The sequence below is a fragment of the Balaenoptera physalus genome, assembly GCF_965194825.1.
Source record: "Balaenoptera physalus genome assembly, chromosome: 14".
Taxonomy (NCBI): Eukaryota; Metazoa; Chordata; class Mammalia; order Artiodactyla; family Balaenopteridae; genus Balaenoptera; species Balaenoptera physalus.
Window position 1 is genome coordinate 59,946,916 of NC_138893.1, and position 18,135 is coordinate 59,965,050.

General features: G+C 42.4%; 1 protein-coding gene across 6 annotated transcripts in view; it reads left to right on the forward strand.

Moving 5' to 3' along the window:
- SLC16A12 (solute carrier family 16 member 12) overlaps positions 1-18,135 on the forward strand; it is a 98,464-nt gene that overhangs the window by 6,098 nt on the left and 74,231 nt on the right. Inside the window, exon 2 of one of the 6 annotated variants that reach the window (XM_082423781.1) lies at positions 4,932-5,026. The exons of 4 other annotated variants lie outside the window; for them this stretch is intronic. The gene's annotated coding sequence lies outside the window, so the exon portion shown is untranslated. Of the gene's footprint in view, positions 1-4,931; positions 5,027-10,213; positions 10,359-18,135 lie in introns of those variants that run through there. One more of the 6 variants, XM_082423782.1, reaches the window with a different exon arrangement.

Consider the following 18,135-nt stretch of genomic DNA (forward strand, 5'->3'; position numbering starts at 1 on the left):
ATGATTATAGAGGAGGCCGGAACCTAGTTTTCAGTCTTCTAAATCACCATAAAAATCACAACCCATTTTTCCCCAAACTGTCTTTTGGCTCCCTGGTTCATATATGTAAACAAAGTAGCAACATAAAATCTTAACTCTACCAATACGTAAACACTTGTAGACTTTATAAATTTAAAAATATTTCTGAGCACTAGTCACCATTTTCTGGTTTACTTAACATATTACAGATTTAAGGCCACAATTACTTATTTTGTAATTCTACTTTTTTTTGCTGAAATACTTTCCATGGAAGTAAGCTCATATTTATCTACCAAAACCAGCTGTATTTCATGAAATAGCAATTTCAGTTCTCTAAACCTATATCAAAACAGTGACATTCACAGCCCATGAAGGAACGACCAAAAAAAGAAAAAAACCCCAAACCCACACTCACAACAAAGTTAGATCTGCTTTAAAGGAGAAGAGAGTGCAGCCTCTTCGGTCAGATATGGGTCAACCAGACAACTAGCAGGAAGCAGCCTCACCCATCATTATTAACTAGTCACGAGCCAGGGGAGCCCAATTCACAGGCATCACTGCTATCAAAAAGGAATGGTTGGGCTTCCCTGGTGGCGCAGTGGTTGAGAATCTGCCTGCCAATGCAGGGGACACGGGTTCGAGCCCTGGTCTGGGAAGAGCCCACATGCCGCGGAGCAACTAGGCCCTTGAGCCACAATTGCTGAGCCTGCGCGTCTGGAGCCTGTGCTCCGCTGCAGGAGGGGCCGCGATAATGAGAGGCCCGCGCATCGCGATGAAGAGTGGCCCCCACTTGCCACAGCTAGAGAAAGCCCTCGCACAGAAACGAAGACCCAACACAGCCATAAATAAATAAATAAATAAACCCAAAAACAGTTAAAAAACAAAAAACTGCAGTCATGCCAGACTGTTTCTTCAAGTGATATATATAAAAAAAAAAACAGGAATGGTTTGTTCGTGTTGGTGTTTGACAACTGAGTTGATCAGTTGATGCAAGACTATATCAATGGCTCTCAAGCCTGGTGACACATTAGAATAACCTGGGGAAGGAAAAGAAACTATTGGTGCCAAAAGCCACCCTCAGAAATTCTGATTCAGTAGCTCTGGGACGGATCCAGGGCATAAGGAATTTTGAAAGCTCCCCTGGTGAATCTCATGTGCAGCCAGGGTTGAGGGCCACCAATCTATACAATACTTAATCATTTTATGCTTTTTCAGAATAAATGTTATTGAAACAAATCGCTGTTATAGTGTCTTTTTATGATGGAAAAATTAAACATGATATTGGATCTTTGTAATTTCTCTATACAGTGTCCACTAAGCAAATGGGAAGCTTTTCTAATGGTTAAGTGAATTTCCACTGATTCTTTCCCCCCTGTGAGATTCACTGAGCTTATGTGTGTACGGTGTCAAAGTAACCAAAGCAACCAAATTTGGTATCATGACAGTCAACCAACCAATCAGTTGCCCACCTTGTTTCATGTTTTTGGTGATTGTGGTGTCATATAGGTCTGTTTCTTGAGGACAGTAAGTTGGGGTTTTCCTGTACAACAATGTGTTTCCTCTATAATAACTTACAGATATGTCCTTATTTATTATGTGTTTCCTTAAGTTGACTGAGTTGTTAATCCTAATGCTCAAATTTGCCTCTTAAATAAAATAAATCCTTAAATAAAAGGGTACTTTTCCTTTTATTTAATTGTACCAAATTGATTTTGAAAATATAGGACTTTATATAAGAAAGATATTATAAGAAAGATAGCAGTTTAGACTTGGCCTTGTGTGACTTAAACAAAATATGACTAATTTTAGGTTTTTCCTTGTCATTGGGATTTACTGTCTTTGAGAAAATGTGGCGAGGTGGTTGACGTAGGACCTGAAAAAGACCGATCTAGGTCTCACTACTTAGAACCAACTTTATTTTTAGTGACATTTGTTCTTTTATTTATTTATTCATTTATTTATTATTGAAGTATAGTTAATTTACAATGTTGTGTTGTTGAATCAGCAAAGTGATTCAGTTATATATATATATACATACATACACACACACACACACACATTCTTTTTCAGATTCTTTTCCCTTATAGGTTATTACAAAATAGTATAGTTCCCTGTGCTGTACTGTAGGTCCTTGTTGGTTATCTATTTTATATGTAGTGTGCATCTGTTAATACTCATGGAAATTCTCATGCATGGTTACCAGTTAGCTTTCCCAAACTATGCTTAAGCTGTTAATTTTTGTATTAAAAATAGCACCTTCACGGATCTTGACCAGTAGTTTTTGAACTATGTTTTGCAGATTTCTGAGAGTTTCAAGGAGCCTCGGGGGCTGTTCTGGGGCAAGGGGACAATATGGGCGGGAAGAGTCCAGCGTCCAGCTTAGGGTTCCTTTCGGTGGTTTTTTTCTGCAACCCAAGCAGGTGGGCTATTCTTGATTTCACATTTTGGGTTTCCAAGTAAGATTTTATTTGAACAAAGGATTTCTTGGCAAAAACAAGTTTGTAAATGCCTAGGCCACATGTTTCTAAGTTTCTGATTTTCTTTCCCTGCCAAATTTGGTTTATGTGGTTCTGGTAGCTCCTAATTATTTCTAGCTGCTACTGTGCATCTGTGTTGAAAAAAGCATGGGAAGACTTGGGTCTTACTAACTTTATATCCTTCATGCTTGTGGGGAGAGAGAACCAAATGAGCAGTTAGATATTCTGGGCAAGAAATATAGACTGGGAGTCATCAGCATAGAGACTCAGTTTAAGTTGTGTGTGTGTGTGTGTGTGTGTAAGTGTAATTACCCATGGGAAGTGTTTATAGAGAGTGTGATGGGTCAAAGATAAAATGCCGAGGAGTAGCTGTGCTAGGTCAGGTACCCTCTTCTGTACTCACATTAACCCAATACACATTGGTCAGTGATGTTTCCTTTTTATATTTTAATTTGCTGTTTCCCTACATATGCTCGTGCATAACTGTTGGAAGAGTTGGAACACGAGTGTTTATGTGGGTGGGTGAGGTAGCCTGGTAGGGTCAGAGCACAGGCTGTGGGAACCAGCCAAGGAAGTTCTCCCACTCTTCAAAAATCCTATATCCTGCACAAAACTATAGGGCTTCTTCCATACGCGTATTGCGGTGCAGAATGAGAAGATAAACTTGAGTGGTTAGCTAGTGGATTTGGCAGTGTAGACAGCCATTGTGGTATTTTTGGCATAAAATGATTTAAGAAGTAGTGTGCTTTCTTGACTTTTAAAAGCCAGATATCTCCCCCATGTCTTTGTTCTCTCTTTTGTAATCAGAGCAGCAACTGCCAGGTTCTAGTTGCAATCCCAATGAACCCAGGGGTAAGGTCCATTCCACCTGGGTCCAAGCTTCCTTTCGTTTCATTGACACAGACCCTGCCCTCCATGCTGGCTAGCTGTTTGGCAACTTTAGTTACAAGGCTCACCAGGCAACAGTGATAACTTAATTAAAAAACTCATAAACATTCTTAGAAAAAGTCAAAGTACGTGGGTAAAGAATAAATAAATGATTATAAATAAGATACTGTCAAAAATATTTTACTTAATAGTAAGGGTGTTCCAATGATAAAGGGACTGGTCATTGTATCAAAAATTAAGCCCCACACATTTTCCTCTTCTCTTTACTTCTTTTTAAAAATTTTTTCTTGAAATATAGTTGATTTACAATGTTGTTATTAGTTTCAGATGTACAGCAAAGTGATTCAGTTATACATATTCATATAAATGTATATATTCTTTTTACATTATCTTCTACTATGGGTTATTCCTTTTTACTTCTTTAGGTTGACTTCTTTGATTATCTTCCACATTCAAATAAAATAAAATATAGCCAACCATATATTCTAATTTTTAAAAAAATATTTATTTGGCTGCACCAGGTCTTAGTTGTGGCACGAGGGATCTTTAGTTGTGGCATGTGGGATCTAGTTCCCTGACGAGGGATCAAACCCAGGCCCCATTGGGAGTGCAGAGTCTTAACCACTAGACCACCAGGGAAGTCCCATATATTCTAATTTTATTAGAAATGAAGGTCTAACTAAAATTTCAAATGACATTGAGTCATTTGATCCCCCAAATTGTCATCTCAGAAGTGTCCTGAAGTGTCCTGGCCCATTCTGCTTTCTTTATAAATTCTTGCATAATAGTATACCTATTTGGTTCCCTAGACAGGTTACTGTATATTAAGGTAAAATTTCAGTTTAGCCTTTTATAGATTTAATAATCTTAAGTGGTCTCTTCTGGGGAAGAGACATTTGATGAAACAGAATTAATTACCTTTAAAGTCCCTAATTAAAAAAATACTGTGATTAAACAATGTTAAAATAACTCAGTGAGTTTACCTCTTCACCAGGCTGAGTACCCAGCACGTGCTAGTTGCTGCCCCCGATGCTGAAGGCCCACAGAGAATAGGCAGGGTCGTTACTCAAAGGCTTACACTATCCTAGGGGAGACAGGTGTATCAGTAAAGAATCACTGCACTGTGATAAGTCCCAGTAGTGACTGCTTTCTATGGGAGTTTAGAGCCAGAGGCACTTAACTCTGCCTAGATTGGTCAAACAATTAAATGTAGAAATTCATGAGGTGAGCAACCAGAGGAAGGGCGTTCTAGGCAGCAGGAACAATAGGTACAAAGGCAATGAGGTGGGAAAGGACACTGTGGATTGAAAGAACCACATGGTTTTTCAGGGTGGTTTGGGGTGTTTGACGTGCAGGGTACGTATGTGGCTGTGTAGGTGCCAGAAGAGGAGGCAGGAGCTAGATCATTTAGCGTCTTGTGTATCACACTAAGGTAGAAGGAGTTTCAATTTTGCTTTGGCCGCTAAGAGTAATCCTTGAAAGCTTTTACACAGGGGATTTGGGTAGGACTGGGGGTTTGGTGATAAAATTAACTTGTGTTTCAAACAGATAACTCTTAATGGGGCTGGAAGAAAAGTCCAAGAGGGTGATTAACCAGGAGGTTTGCTGAAGTGGTACAGATGGGAAATGATTAATGCCTCATGGTAAGACTTTTGCTTTATTTATATTTTTGGTGCTTGGTGCCCTCTAGGGCATGTGGTAGAGATGTTTGGTAGGCAATATGATATTCTGTGCAAATAATACAAAACTTGGGCATCATCGGCTACTAGGTTCAGTTAAAATCACATGATGGGATGTAATTACCTGGGGAGTGTGTGAAGAGTGAAGTGTGAAATGGATCAAAAAATTGTGGAGAGTAACTAGGGTGTGTTCACATTCTACCGTGGTCACTGGACCTTTCTTTTTGTCCTCTGATTGTCTAGTTACATGTTCTTTTTCACTATACCAAGTGTGAGGGCAGGGCCCGAGCCGTGTCACTGCCACACACGACTTCAGAAAGGACCACTGAGATGTCTGAGTCATCGTGTCTCACCATGAGTAGTGCCCTCTGGAGTTGTGTTTCAGCTGCCCATGCTTAGCTGGTTCCAGCAGCTGTCATGGTACCTGCCCTTCGGTAAGTGTTCAGTACATGTGTTGAATGAAGGAATAAATGACACAGTATCTAATGAGTGGTCCGAGGAAGAAGGATCTAGCCAGAGAAGTAAGAAGCACAGGTCTCAGGGGAGGAAAGCTCAACAGGAGAGCCTCCTGTCATGGAAATTCAGGGGAGAAATAGTTCAGTAATGAGAGAGAAGTCAGCAGTGCCAGATGCTACGGAGAGGTCAGTTAATTAAGGATGACAGAGCTACCACTGGCAATTAGGAGCCATTGGTGATAATGTCAAAAATAGCTTGCGTGGTGTGTATGGAGGGCAGGTGGCAAATTCCATTCCATGGTGGTGGGAATGAGGACAGGGGTGAGGAGACAGGTTCTTAAGAGGCTGGGAGTGCGAAGGGAAGAAAGTAATTGGTGGTAGTTGGAAAGGGTGGCAAGGCTGAAGGGTAGTTTTCGCCTCTTCTCTCTCCTTATGTCCCCTTCTTTCTTTTCTCCCATTCTTCCTTTCTGCTTTCAAGATGAGAGACACTTGAGTAAATTTATAGGCTAAAGAACACCCAGTGTAAAGGTCTAGGTTCAAAATATAGAAAAGAGGAGGGGGATATTAACTAGAAAAATTAAATATAAGTAGACACATCTTTCTTTGAGAAAGGCAGAAAAGAAATAAGGATGCACATGGATGTGAATAAACTTGAAGAATAACTGAAGGAAAGGAAATAGAGGGAAATCCTATCCAGCGACCCCAATTCTCTCTAAAATAGTAACTGGCACCAATAGTTTTAGACACTTTTTATGTTCTAAGCATTGTTAAAATTACATATATTAACTCACTAATTTCTTGCAACAACTCTGTAAAGATGGAATTATTATCCTAACTTTACAAATGAGACAACGAAAACACAGAGGGTTAAGCAACTTGCCTGAGGTTGTACAGCTACTAAGAGGCAGAACCAGGAACCAATGTGTGGGTGGAATTGGTGCAACAAATTGGTGCTGAGTCACTCCACGCACTTAGCCTGTGTTAGAAATCATGATTGCGTCGCGCCATTAATCTGCAAGGTTGAAAGATTTGCTCTAGCAAAACTTGCCTTACCATTTATAGGAGTGGAAACGTTTGGATATTTGGATTGATGTGGAGTTGGGGACTGGTGGCTTGGAAGGATTGGGGATGCCAGAAAGAGAGCAACTGATGTGATGGATCATGAGCTCTAGCCTCTAAAGATAAGGATACGAGAGCAGGACAGGCTGATGGAATGGGAGAAAATGGAGGAACCAGGGGCCTGAGGGTTCAAGGAGGTTGAAAACCAGGTGCAATAGAAGTTGAGGAGCTCGAGACTTGGGGAGGTTGGAAAGTTGGGGTTAGAGAGGGATACTTAATTCTCACAACAACCCTGCATTTCAGAAGTGAGGGTAGGCACAGGTGATGATAGGTTGATGGTGTGGCTTTGGGAGGACATGACGCAAGTGGATTGGAGGTAAATCTCACGAGGTTGAGGTCAAGGTCAAGGCTGAGATCCGCAGAGATGTTGGGTAGATGTTGACTAGACCCTGCTTCTCCTGGGAGGATGGTGCCGAGAAGCCCCAAGGACTGGTCTAGACTTCAGAAAGCTGCAACTCAAGTGTGTTATGGTTTTAGGGAAAGATACAGAAGGTTAGCTGATACCTGGCATGCAATAAACATCACTCAATGGTCTCAGTAGAACATTGTCAAAGAACAGTTGAATAGCTTCTATTTTGCACTGTAATTTTTGAAAAAAGAATTTGAGGTGTTAATTGACAAGATGGTACATTTCACAAGCAATTTTGGGTGTTTTAGCCAAATTGCCATTATCACCCTGGAAAGAAAAGACTACGTGCTCTGATGAAATCTCCTCTTCCCCTTCCTTCTCCCTCCTCTTTTTTTCTCCTGGTCGTGTGCAGTACAACACTCTATGGGTAGAGAGAGGCAGCTGAAGATCATCAGGCTTCCAGATGTCGAGCTTTGTTGTGATATATGGGGGTGGGGGTCATGGGAGAGGGGCCAGAAGCTTCAGTGAGACTCTTCAGTGGGACTCACTGTGGTGTCCTCTGCTTCTATAGTTAGCCGAGTGATGGGAACCAGCAGTATGTGTTCCCTTTGCACAGCTGTGCATACCGCTGTCTCCCTTTTTCTTCTGCCCATTTAGGATTTCAGGAAATCAAAATTACATCTGATGGAAGCTTAGAAATCCCCACATGTGAAGTTATGGAGGTACCCCATAGGGAAAACAAATATGTGAGCTGGGTCTGATACATAAGTGGCACATGTAGATAATGTATCAGGTAGGATGTTTTGGGGTGTAAGGAACAGAAACCCTAACCTGGACTGACTTTACTAGTAAGGAAAAGAATTCCTTTGTGTAGTAGAAAGTCCAGGAGCAGAATGTCTGGCTCTGAGTTTGTTTCTTTGTGATTCTTTTGGTTTTGTTCCTGCCCCGTGTTGGTTTCATTCTCAGCCTGACTCCCCTCATGGTCCCGAGATGGGTAATAGTTTGAAGGGTCATATCGAGATAGGAGACATCCAGTGGAAGGGGAGAAGCCGTGTCTTCATATCTCCTCGGTAATGAGGAAACCTTTCCCAGAATCTCCCTAAAGACTTTTCCTCAAGTCATTGGCAAGGGTTGGGTCACTGCCCTTTCCTCGGGCTTTGTGACTGAGTAGTGGCAGCTGGCGGTGAGGCCCCTGACAATTTCTCTGTTATCTGCCACTGATTGTCTTAAGCTCACTAGTTCAGGACTCACTGCTCTGGAGATTTGCAAAACACTTGTGTGTGTATGTGTACTTTTAGAACACGTGATGCTTTTCTTTCCACCGTTCCTTTCTTTCCCCAGGTATAAGCTTTTTGCATATTTATGCTTTTGAAATAGTAAAGGGATTTACAAAAGTTTCTCAGGTTCTTGTATATTTTGTGTCATCTGAGCCTCATGAAGAGGTCAAGACTGAATTTGTATTGTATTGAGGCTCTGCGATCCAGAGACCTATCAGGTAATGAAGTCAGTTAAGTGTGAGGCATCATTTTATTGATGTTGCACGTTGCCCTGCTTTGAACATCATTGTGGAGTGAACTTTTTCTGTATTTTGGTTTATATCCTTATGGTAGTTTCTTTGAAGGAGAATAGCTGGGTGAGAGTTTGAAATTTTTATATGAGTTGCCTGATCAGTTCATGGAAGGCTTTTGAGTGGTGAAAATGCCACACTTGTAATGTTTTTGGGGATTATGTGTTTTTTCATTCTGCTGTCTTATATGCCTGGGATCATAAAATATTACCAGAAAATCTGAACTGTTCTGTCTGATACCACATAACTTACTTTTTCCCAGGCCCCCTTTGCAATTTTAATAAAAATAGTGTTTGAATTGCTTAGCCTACACTGGATTTTGAGGAGATCCAGCCTACGTCAATTCTTCCCCATTAGTTGTCAAGTTCAGGGGAGAAACTCAACTTGTGCATCTTGGTTTATCCTCCCTTAGTGTGAGTTACTGCTCATGAGGCCTCTTGATCTGCTTGCAGATCGACTCCCTGAAGGCCTGTTTTTCAGACACATCTGCTTTTTATTCATGGTTCTGGCCCTCATGCTGGGACCTCTGCTATACTCTTAGACATTCTGTGAGTAAATTGATGGGAAAGATGAAGTGAGAGATACTGTTTTTTTTGTTGATGCAGTATGAACGTGGAGTATTTGTTATCGGTTTTGAGGAGGAAGTAGAAAGACTCCTTCGTATGACCCAGTGTAATTCTCTCAACAGTTCCTAAAATACTTCTCCCCAGGTCTTGCCACCGCCCACAAGATACATTGATGAACGAAGCTATGTAGCAACAGAAAGTCAGAGGAAGGACCTGCCACTATTCTTAAACAGATTTTTAAAAGTCATAGTTGCGAGTAGAGCGTATATGATATAAATCATGTTCTCTGCCTATATGTTTCCCCAGGTAATTTGAAACACTAATGTGTCATGTATGATATTAGGAAAAAGCAAAGAGTGGGACCCCCCCCCTGCCCTGGAAGAACCCATTAACAGACTGACCACACAGTGTGACCAGGACTGTGGAGGTGGGGACGGGGAAAGAGTCCAGCGGCAGCAACTAAATCGTTTGGAACAACGCTGTGAAGTGGGTAGACAGTGGAGACATGGTTACACAGCAAGTCAATGGGAGAGCTTGGATTTCAACCCAAACCTTTCTATGTCCAAATTGCACATTTTAGATTTGCTTTTCTTGGTTTCTTTTTCCAGATTTGCATTTTCAAAATCACCTCTGAAATAATTTAGACTTTACAGAAGGGAATAAAGGGCATACTGCTTCCCCACCGCACCCCCTCTTCTCCCATGCTCCAGGTTTACACTGCTAACAGTTTGGTGGGTGTGCTCCCTGGCCACCTCCTCTGCGTGTACAGATCACCTAAAGGAGCCAGGCATGCCTGTCTCCAGCCAGACAGAACTGCTGAGAGGGCAGAGGTGGGGCTCAGGAACGCATTGTCCTCTCCGGGACCTACCTGGGTGAGGCTGCTGGAGGGCTGGGCTCTGGGAACCAAGATACTCCCAGGTTTAGCAGCAACGGGGTGTCCTGGCAGCCAACTCTTTTGAGAAAGGAGGGCTCTCTGTGCTGCTCTGGCCTTCTGCCTTGCTCTGTCCTGCCTTGCCCAAGCAGAGAGCAGAGCCCCTGACAGTAAGAGGTGGGGAGGACGGCCCGGGCTGCCTCTGCTAATCTCTGTTTTTCCAGCGCCTGCATGTATTGGTGCTCAGCTACTGTTGCATGAAAGAAAGGAAGATGCCCTAGCCCTGGTCCTGTAGGCAAATCATCGAGTGACTTTGGGCAAGTCACTTGAAGATCAGAAGGTTCTAGTCTCAGTTACCCCGAGTCTAAGGTACACTACCTTTCCTTCTCATTTTAATGTTTCTGGAATAAGATGTGATCGGCAGTAGATGCATATATTTAATATCCTGGAGTTTCTTAATTTTTCCTTTTTCCTGAAAAGTTGTTTCTAAGTCCATGAGGTAACTTACAATCTCTGTTATTTTAGGGTTGTGGGAATGTGGTAATCAATCCCTTGAGGAGTGGTTTGGAGAATGGGTAATGCCTAATAACTCACTTTGTGAATGGTAGAGTTCTGTATAAATATGAAAGATCAGAAAACTGCCCAACTACCTCTGCAGGGTTATTTCTTAGAGATGCTCAGACAGGGAAGTGAGAGTCTTCTGTTCAATAAAGTTGGTGTTCTAGGTTATGAGAATGTACATTTCTAATCTCCCCATTCTCCCAATAGAACTCAATAAGCTATTTTCATTTTGAATTAAAAAACAAAGAACATGGCTCTTACACATTTGAATTTTTCTTGAATTAGGCCTCGGCAAGAACTGTTGGCCTGTCATGGATTTAGTGGATTCCTGGCCATTATTGGAAATATCACATTGGCCACAGAACTGTTGTAACTTGAACAGAATGTTAATCCAAAAAAGTGCTGTTTCAAATGGGAAATTACAATGCCACTTAGTTCCTATGATATGCCGGGTAATGAGGGGATTAAAAACAATTACTCACACTGTTGACCTAAAACAAATAGACTGCCAGATATTTCTCTAGCAAAGATGGGTTTATTCAGGATCAGCAGAGAATTGCAGTGTGGGGTCTGCAACCATGGTGAGCCACGTGCAAGTCCCCTCACAGCCAGGGAAGGAGAACTCTTTTATAGAGAGGAAAAGGAAGTTGGCAGGGCTCTAGTAAACAGAGTCCATGGCCTTTCACTGGCTGAGCTGTTGCCAGGAAAGGAGTCTTCCTTCTTCGTGTTGAGCTCTGTTACCATCACAGGGCATAAGTGCTCCCCTTTCTGGTCTCCTGAATCTTTAATTGAGGTTTCTGTTTATCAGTTTTTTACAAGACTCTATTCCTCTCCAGGTGGAGTTCAGTTTGGAGAGCCTTCAAATGGTTAAGGTTAGGCACTGAGCTAAAATTTCCCTTTCCAGCTCAATTCAGCCGATTTGCCCCAATAACTAGTGTGAAGGAGTTTACGATCTGGTAGGAAACAAGGTGGACATTTGTTTTGGTAAAAACAAGGTGCTAAGCAAATAACCAGTGGAAACAAGATCACAGAGGGAATATTTTTATTCATACAAGAAATTGTATCAGTTGCTTAGAATATCCATTTACAAGCCAATGGTCTGTCATAGCACTTAAACCAGGGGTTGCAAAATCAAAGGTCTTGGGGGCTCAAGTGTGAAGTAGCTGAGTTGTGACATAATAAGATGGGTCTGGGCTATAAAATTGAGGAGAACATGTAAAGGTTCATTCTCTCACCATCCATCAGATACTTGAGTTCTGTTCTCGGTGTCAGGGATATATCAGTGAACAAAACAAACAAAAATCCCTGCCCTGGAGTTTACATTCTAATTTGTTGCTGCCTTGAAAAACAAATAATTAGGCCAGTTAGAATTATCTCTAGAGTATAAATAAATGAATCAGATTCATTGATGCGTTCCTGTGAATAAATTGCACAGATTTCAATTTTGTTAGCTTTTAGCCCTTTGTCACATAGCTAGCTAATACGTCTGGATAAGCGAGATTGTTGTAATTATAAGTCAAGGTAGCTTCTTTTTGGCATTCTGCTTGGGCTTTTGCCTTAATTTGCCAGATAATCACAATTATAAAATATTATTGGCTCTACAAGGCAGCACCTGGTTTATTTAATTTTAATTTTAATTGAAAGTAAAGCATTGTGGAAAATCCCATCTCTCATTGTATTGATTGTGATGACTTTCTGACGTTAACTAACGATGGCTGAGTGCAGTTTATGACCGCCCTAGTCAGTGGATCCCATGGCCGGGGCCGGGGAGCTGTGAGCTGAGCTGGTAACTCCCCCAGGAAGCCATTCTATGGGGAGCAGGGCTCTTGCAGGCCTGGTTTTCTGCAGGGCTTTCTGCAGAGTGACTGATGAGGTCACTAGAATAACAAGCCTGGGAGCTTGGAGCTGGGAAACCATGTGCCTTTTCTTTGAGCTTCTTGTGGGAACATGGGGATAAGAAGCATTTGTGACTGCGCTTATTTTCAATTTCCACAAATAGAACTTCTGCTGGGCCTGTAAAGTGAAGCAAAATTGATAGCTTCAGAGAGAGAGAATGCAGGCTGCCGGCAGGGATTCGAGCCCTCTGACTCTGACTGTTCTGTTAAAGTCTGTAGTGCCCAGGGGGACTGATTTTAGCAAATTAATAGGTATTAGAGATGTGAATGTTTGTGGCCTAGACTCCTGTTTCAGGAGCTTCCTGGCATGTGCACCCAGGAGCTCCTGCCTTCTCCTCTACGTCGAGGGTGCTGCCCTGAGCCGGGACACAGCAATTCTGCCGAGCCGGGGGCTCAGCATTCTCAACCTGGGGGAGCCTGAGAGCGCTGACAGGTCATGAGTATTACAGAAGTGGTCTTGGGTTGTCATAATGAATCAGTGTACCCTCAAGTAATCACATCCAATGAACTCACTGCCAAACACCTACTGGGTATCTTTACATTTACACAAAGTCCAGTGGGCACTTTTAGGGATGCAATGTTTGTGTGCCCACCACCCCAATTCATATGTTGAAGCCCTAACCCCCAATGTGATAGTATTAGAGGGTAGGGCCGGGACTTTCCTGGTGGCACAGTGGTTTAGAATCCGCCTGCCAATGCAGGGGACACAGGTTCGAGCCCTGGTCCGGGAAGATCACACACGCCGTGGAGCAGCTAAGCCCGTGCTCCGAAGCTGCTGAGCCTGCGCTCTAGAGCCCGCAAGCCACAACTACTGAGCCCATGTGCCACAACTACTGAAGTCCGCGAGCCTAGAGCTCGTGCTCTGCAACAAGAGAAGCCACAACAATGAGAAACCCGCGCACCGCAACGAAGAGTTGCCCCCGCTCGTCGCGACTAGAGAAAGCCCGCGCGCAGCAACGAAGACCCAACGCAGCCAAAAATAAATAAATTAATTAATTAATTAAAAAAAAAAAAAAGAAGGTAGGGCCTTTGGGAGGTATTAGGTTTAGATGAGGTCATGAGGGTGGAGCCCCGTGACAGGATTAGTTTCCCTAGAAGAAGAAGAAGAGAGAGAAATACCTCTCCATATACACACCAAGGAGAGGCCATGTGAGCACATAGCAAGAAGGCAGCTCTCTGCAAGCCAGGCAGAGAGCTCTCACCAGAAACCGACCAGGCTGGCACCCTGATCTGGGACTTCCAGACTCCAGAACTGTGGGAGAATAAATGTTTGCTGTTTCAGCCCCCCAGTCTGTGGTATTTTGTTGTGACAACCCGAGTGGACTGAGACAGGCTCAGTACCTCTTCAGCAGGGTTGCAGTATTGTTCCTTTCTTCTTTGATTTCAGTGACCCCAGGCTCTCTCGGACTTCTTTTTACCTTTCTCAATTTCGTTGCAGCCTCCTCTTCTTATCCTCTCCTAAAGATCAGGGTTCTTCAAAGTCCCCCTCTCTCTCCTTTTCTACCCACCCTCAGGACACCTTGTTTCTCATTTCGTAGTCTGGGGACCAGCATAGGCCTCACTCACCAGCTTATCAGAAATGCAAATCTCAGGCTCCCTCCAGACCTGCTGAATTGACTCTGCCATTAACAGGAGACACCCACAGAAGTCTGAAAGTCCTGCTTTTAAAGATCTCTGTGACCAACTGTGTGCTCTGACCTCCAAGTGTATATTTGATCTGCACACCAGATCTCTCTCCTAGGCTCTAGACCAGTTTATCCGACAGAACCTCTGGACTGTGCACTTCGAGGTCCCATAGGGGTATTGAACTTTATAAAAGTCCAGAGTCTGGCTCCTCTTTTCCCAATTATGCTTTCTCCTTTGGGCAACCAACAAAAGATAGGGTCTGTTCAGAAACTTTTGCTTTAGAACTCCTGTATTACTCCATACTCCTGGTTAAATGGTTTCTTTGGGGTTAGTCAGGGCTAACTGGTCTGGCTGACCCATTGTTCAGCTGGCCTCTCCTCTGAGTGATTGGCGCCTTTATCCACCTCTTGTTAAGTATTTTGAATCTTGCCCATGGTGTCATGTTCAGTTAGTAACACTTCTAACTTTTTTCCTCCATAGTAAGTTTGAAAGTGTACAAGTACTGGGACTTCCCTGGCAGTCCAGTGGTTAGGACTCCGCACTTCCACTGCAGGGGCCATGGGTTCAATCCCTGGTCGGGGAACTAAGATCCCGCGTGCCGTGCGATATGGCCAAAAAAAAAAAAAAAGGGTACAAGTACTGAATAAATATTTAAAATTAAGTATTAATCATTATCTTTGTTATTAATTATTAATATATTACAGGGACAAGTAGTTAATAAATATTTTTTAATGGTGTGGAAATTTTGCTGACTGAAGTGCAAGATTTTCAGAATATTTGTGAATGACCTTAATGAGTCCAAAAGAAAGATCATCAGGAATGTAGTGTGACCTGGTATGTCACATGATTGAATCATACAGCGTCTTTTGGGGAGAGAAAAATCAGAGGCGGCTTAACTGTCCAACAATAGAGGATTGGTGAACTCAATTATGGTACATTCATACAGTCAAATACTTTGCAATCATGTCTAAATGATCAGACAGAGTACCTTTATTAACAGCCATGGTATCAAATGAAGTAAAAACAGCAAATTAACAGATAGGATCATCATGGTGTTTTTTTTTTTAATTTTGGCAAAAAATACAAAATGTAAAATTTACCATTTTAGCCATTTTTAAGAGTATAGTTCTAAAGACTCTGAAAAAGAATATATATACATATGTGTGTGCGTGTGTGTGTGTGTGTGTGTGTGTGTGTGTGTATAACTGAATCACTTTGCTGTACACCCAAAACTAACACAACTTTGTAAATCAACTATACTTCAATAAACAAAGAAGAGTATAGTTCTGTGACATTAAAGTACATTCACACTGTTATGCAAGTATCATCACCATCTATCTCCAGGACATTTTTTAAAATTAATTAATTTATTTATTTTTGGCTGCATTGGGTCTTTGTTGCAGTGCGTGGGCTTCTCACCGCCATGGCTTCTCTTATTGCGGAGCACGGGCTCTAGGCATGCGGGCTTCAGTAGTTGTGGCATGCGGGCTTCAGTAGTTGTGGCACACGGGCTTAGTTGCTCCATGGCATGTGGGATCTTCCGGGACCAGGGCTGGAACCCGTGTGCCCTGCATTGACAGGTGGACTCTTAACCACTGCGCCACCAGGGAAGTCCCTCCAGAACATTTTTTATCATCTCAAACTGAAACTCCATACCCATTAAACAATAACTCCCCATTCTCCCTCCCCCAGCCCTTGGCAACCACCATTCTCATTTTGTCTTTATGAATTTGACCACTCTAGGTACCTCACATAAGTGGAATCACACAGTATTTGTACCTCTGTGACTGGCTTATTTCATTTCATATAATGTCTTCAAGGTTCATCTGAGATGTACCATGGGTCAGAATTTCCTCTTTAAGGCTGAATAGTATTTCACTGTGTACATATGCCACATTTTGTTTATCCATTCATCTGGACACTTGGGTTGCTTCTATCTTTTGGCTATTGTAAATAATACTGCTATGAACGTGGTTGTGCAAATATCTGTTCAAGTCCCTGTTTTCATTTATTTTGAGTATATACCCAGAAGTGGAATTGCTGGATCATATGGTAATTCTATATATTTTTAATTTTTTGAGGAACCATCATCCTGGTTTCCATAGTTGCTGCACTCTTGTACATTCCCACCAGCAATACACAAGGGTTCCAATTTCCCCACATCCTTACTAACACTTGCTAACTTTTTTGTTTTTGTTTTTAATAATAGCCATGGTAATGGGTGTGAATTCTCAGTTTTGTTTTCTAGAAATGTATTTACATACATATATAATATAAAAAAACTCAAAGGATTTATTACAAATAAAAACAGTGCCTATTAGTTGGCAGGATGTAGCTGATTTTTATTATTGTCTTCTTGCTCTATTCTCTCCTTTTTCCACATTAAGCATGTATGATATGTGTGATTAAAAATGCTTGAAACTCAGAATCAAGCTGTATGAATTCAGAGGTTGACAGTACCTCCCGTTTGCCCTTGACTGTGAAGCCTTCACGTGAGTCCTCCTACTTGCTGACTTTGGACTTGATGCTGCCCCTGTCGCACTGCCACTGTCCATGGGTGGAGGCCGTCCACAGATGCTCCAGTGCTGGAGGCCCGGCTGCCACACATTCCTCTGCCCAGTGAAGCAGAAACAGGGCTTCTTGGCAGTGGATTAGACTACAGATATTGTTATAACCAGGCCTCAGCATGTGGCTTTCTGGTGCCCAAGTGCATCTTCTTCCCTCATTTTGATTTTTAGCACAAAGAAATCTCCTTTTTAGGTATGTTGACTCAGCAAGCTTTTGACTGGTCATCTTGGTTGATTACAAATGAAAGGGGAGGCTGCTTTCTTCCCATTCTGTGAAATTATATATTTTGTAATTTTCCAAAGAGTTTTATGGCTTATAGCAAGTGCCTATGTCAGCTTAAACAGCAGTAAAGATTGCATATGTACCAATTCAGAAAGAATTGAAAGGAATCCTTTCATGGAGCAAATTACTACTACCTTTATGAAAATCAGGCTTATCCAGTTTACAATAATATAATTTATTTCTTTTTTTTTTTTCCAGTTACTATATTTGATCACCTACAGGGCAAAAGGGTGGGTTACAAAGTATGTTTTTGTTTGTTTGGTTTTTTGGGCGTTTTTTTTAGGGATAGAGAGAGTGATGAACCAGGGGACAGGTGATAAGGAAAGGCACTAGTTAAGGGCCTCTTTACACGTGATTGACTGTTTTAATCAATTATCAGTGACCTCTTATGGGAGATTTTTTTTGTTTTTGGTTTGTTTTCTCTTGACAAGATGATTTCTGGCTGCCTAGTCTGAGGGCCAAGAATTTGCAGCAAAGTCAGAGAGACTGTTGGAATGGTCCCAACTTGAGCTGTTAGGACTTGTGCTGGTTTTGTGTGGGTATAAGAAACAGTGGTAAGATGTGATGACTAAATTTGGGGCCTCATAGAGCTGGAAGCAGGTGATGCGGAGGACAGATTGTGTATCTGGGAGGCCCAAGAGTGATTCCACTTCTTAATCACACTACATCTGGATAAGACATCGCTGTTCATTTCATCTCAACATTTCTTGGGCTCGGTTTTCTCCCAAACTTCTCAAAAGAGAAGCAGTCAGTGACTTTGCGGTTTGGCTTTCTGTCGCCTTCCTCCCTCCTTTCCACCCTTTGGGCATGTGGCCTCGCCTTCCTCCAAAGCCTCTTCCAAGGGCTGCCGTTCGCTTCCATCACGGAAGCCCCGGCCCAGCACAGGCCTTAGCGGTCCAAATCATATGAGGACAATTGCAAACTCCCCTGCAAGCCCCTTTCCATCTGACCCGGGGCTTGTCTTCTCCAGTGACTCTGCAGTGACACCTCTCCCAGCCCACATGGCCCCGTGACCTTTACGGGTCACTGCCCATGACTCATCTATTCGTGTCTCTACTTTCTTTACACACATTTAGAAATCCATGTGCTCCAAGCACTTCCGGACGCGCCCTTCTCTGTCTACCCTCTGGGTGTGAAATCACTTCATGTTTCATCTACTTAATCACTCTGTGCTTCCACTTGGAGAAGGCACAGAGCCATGAAGAGAGGTTCTT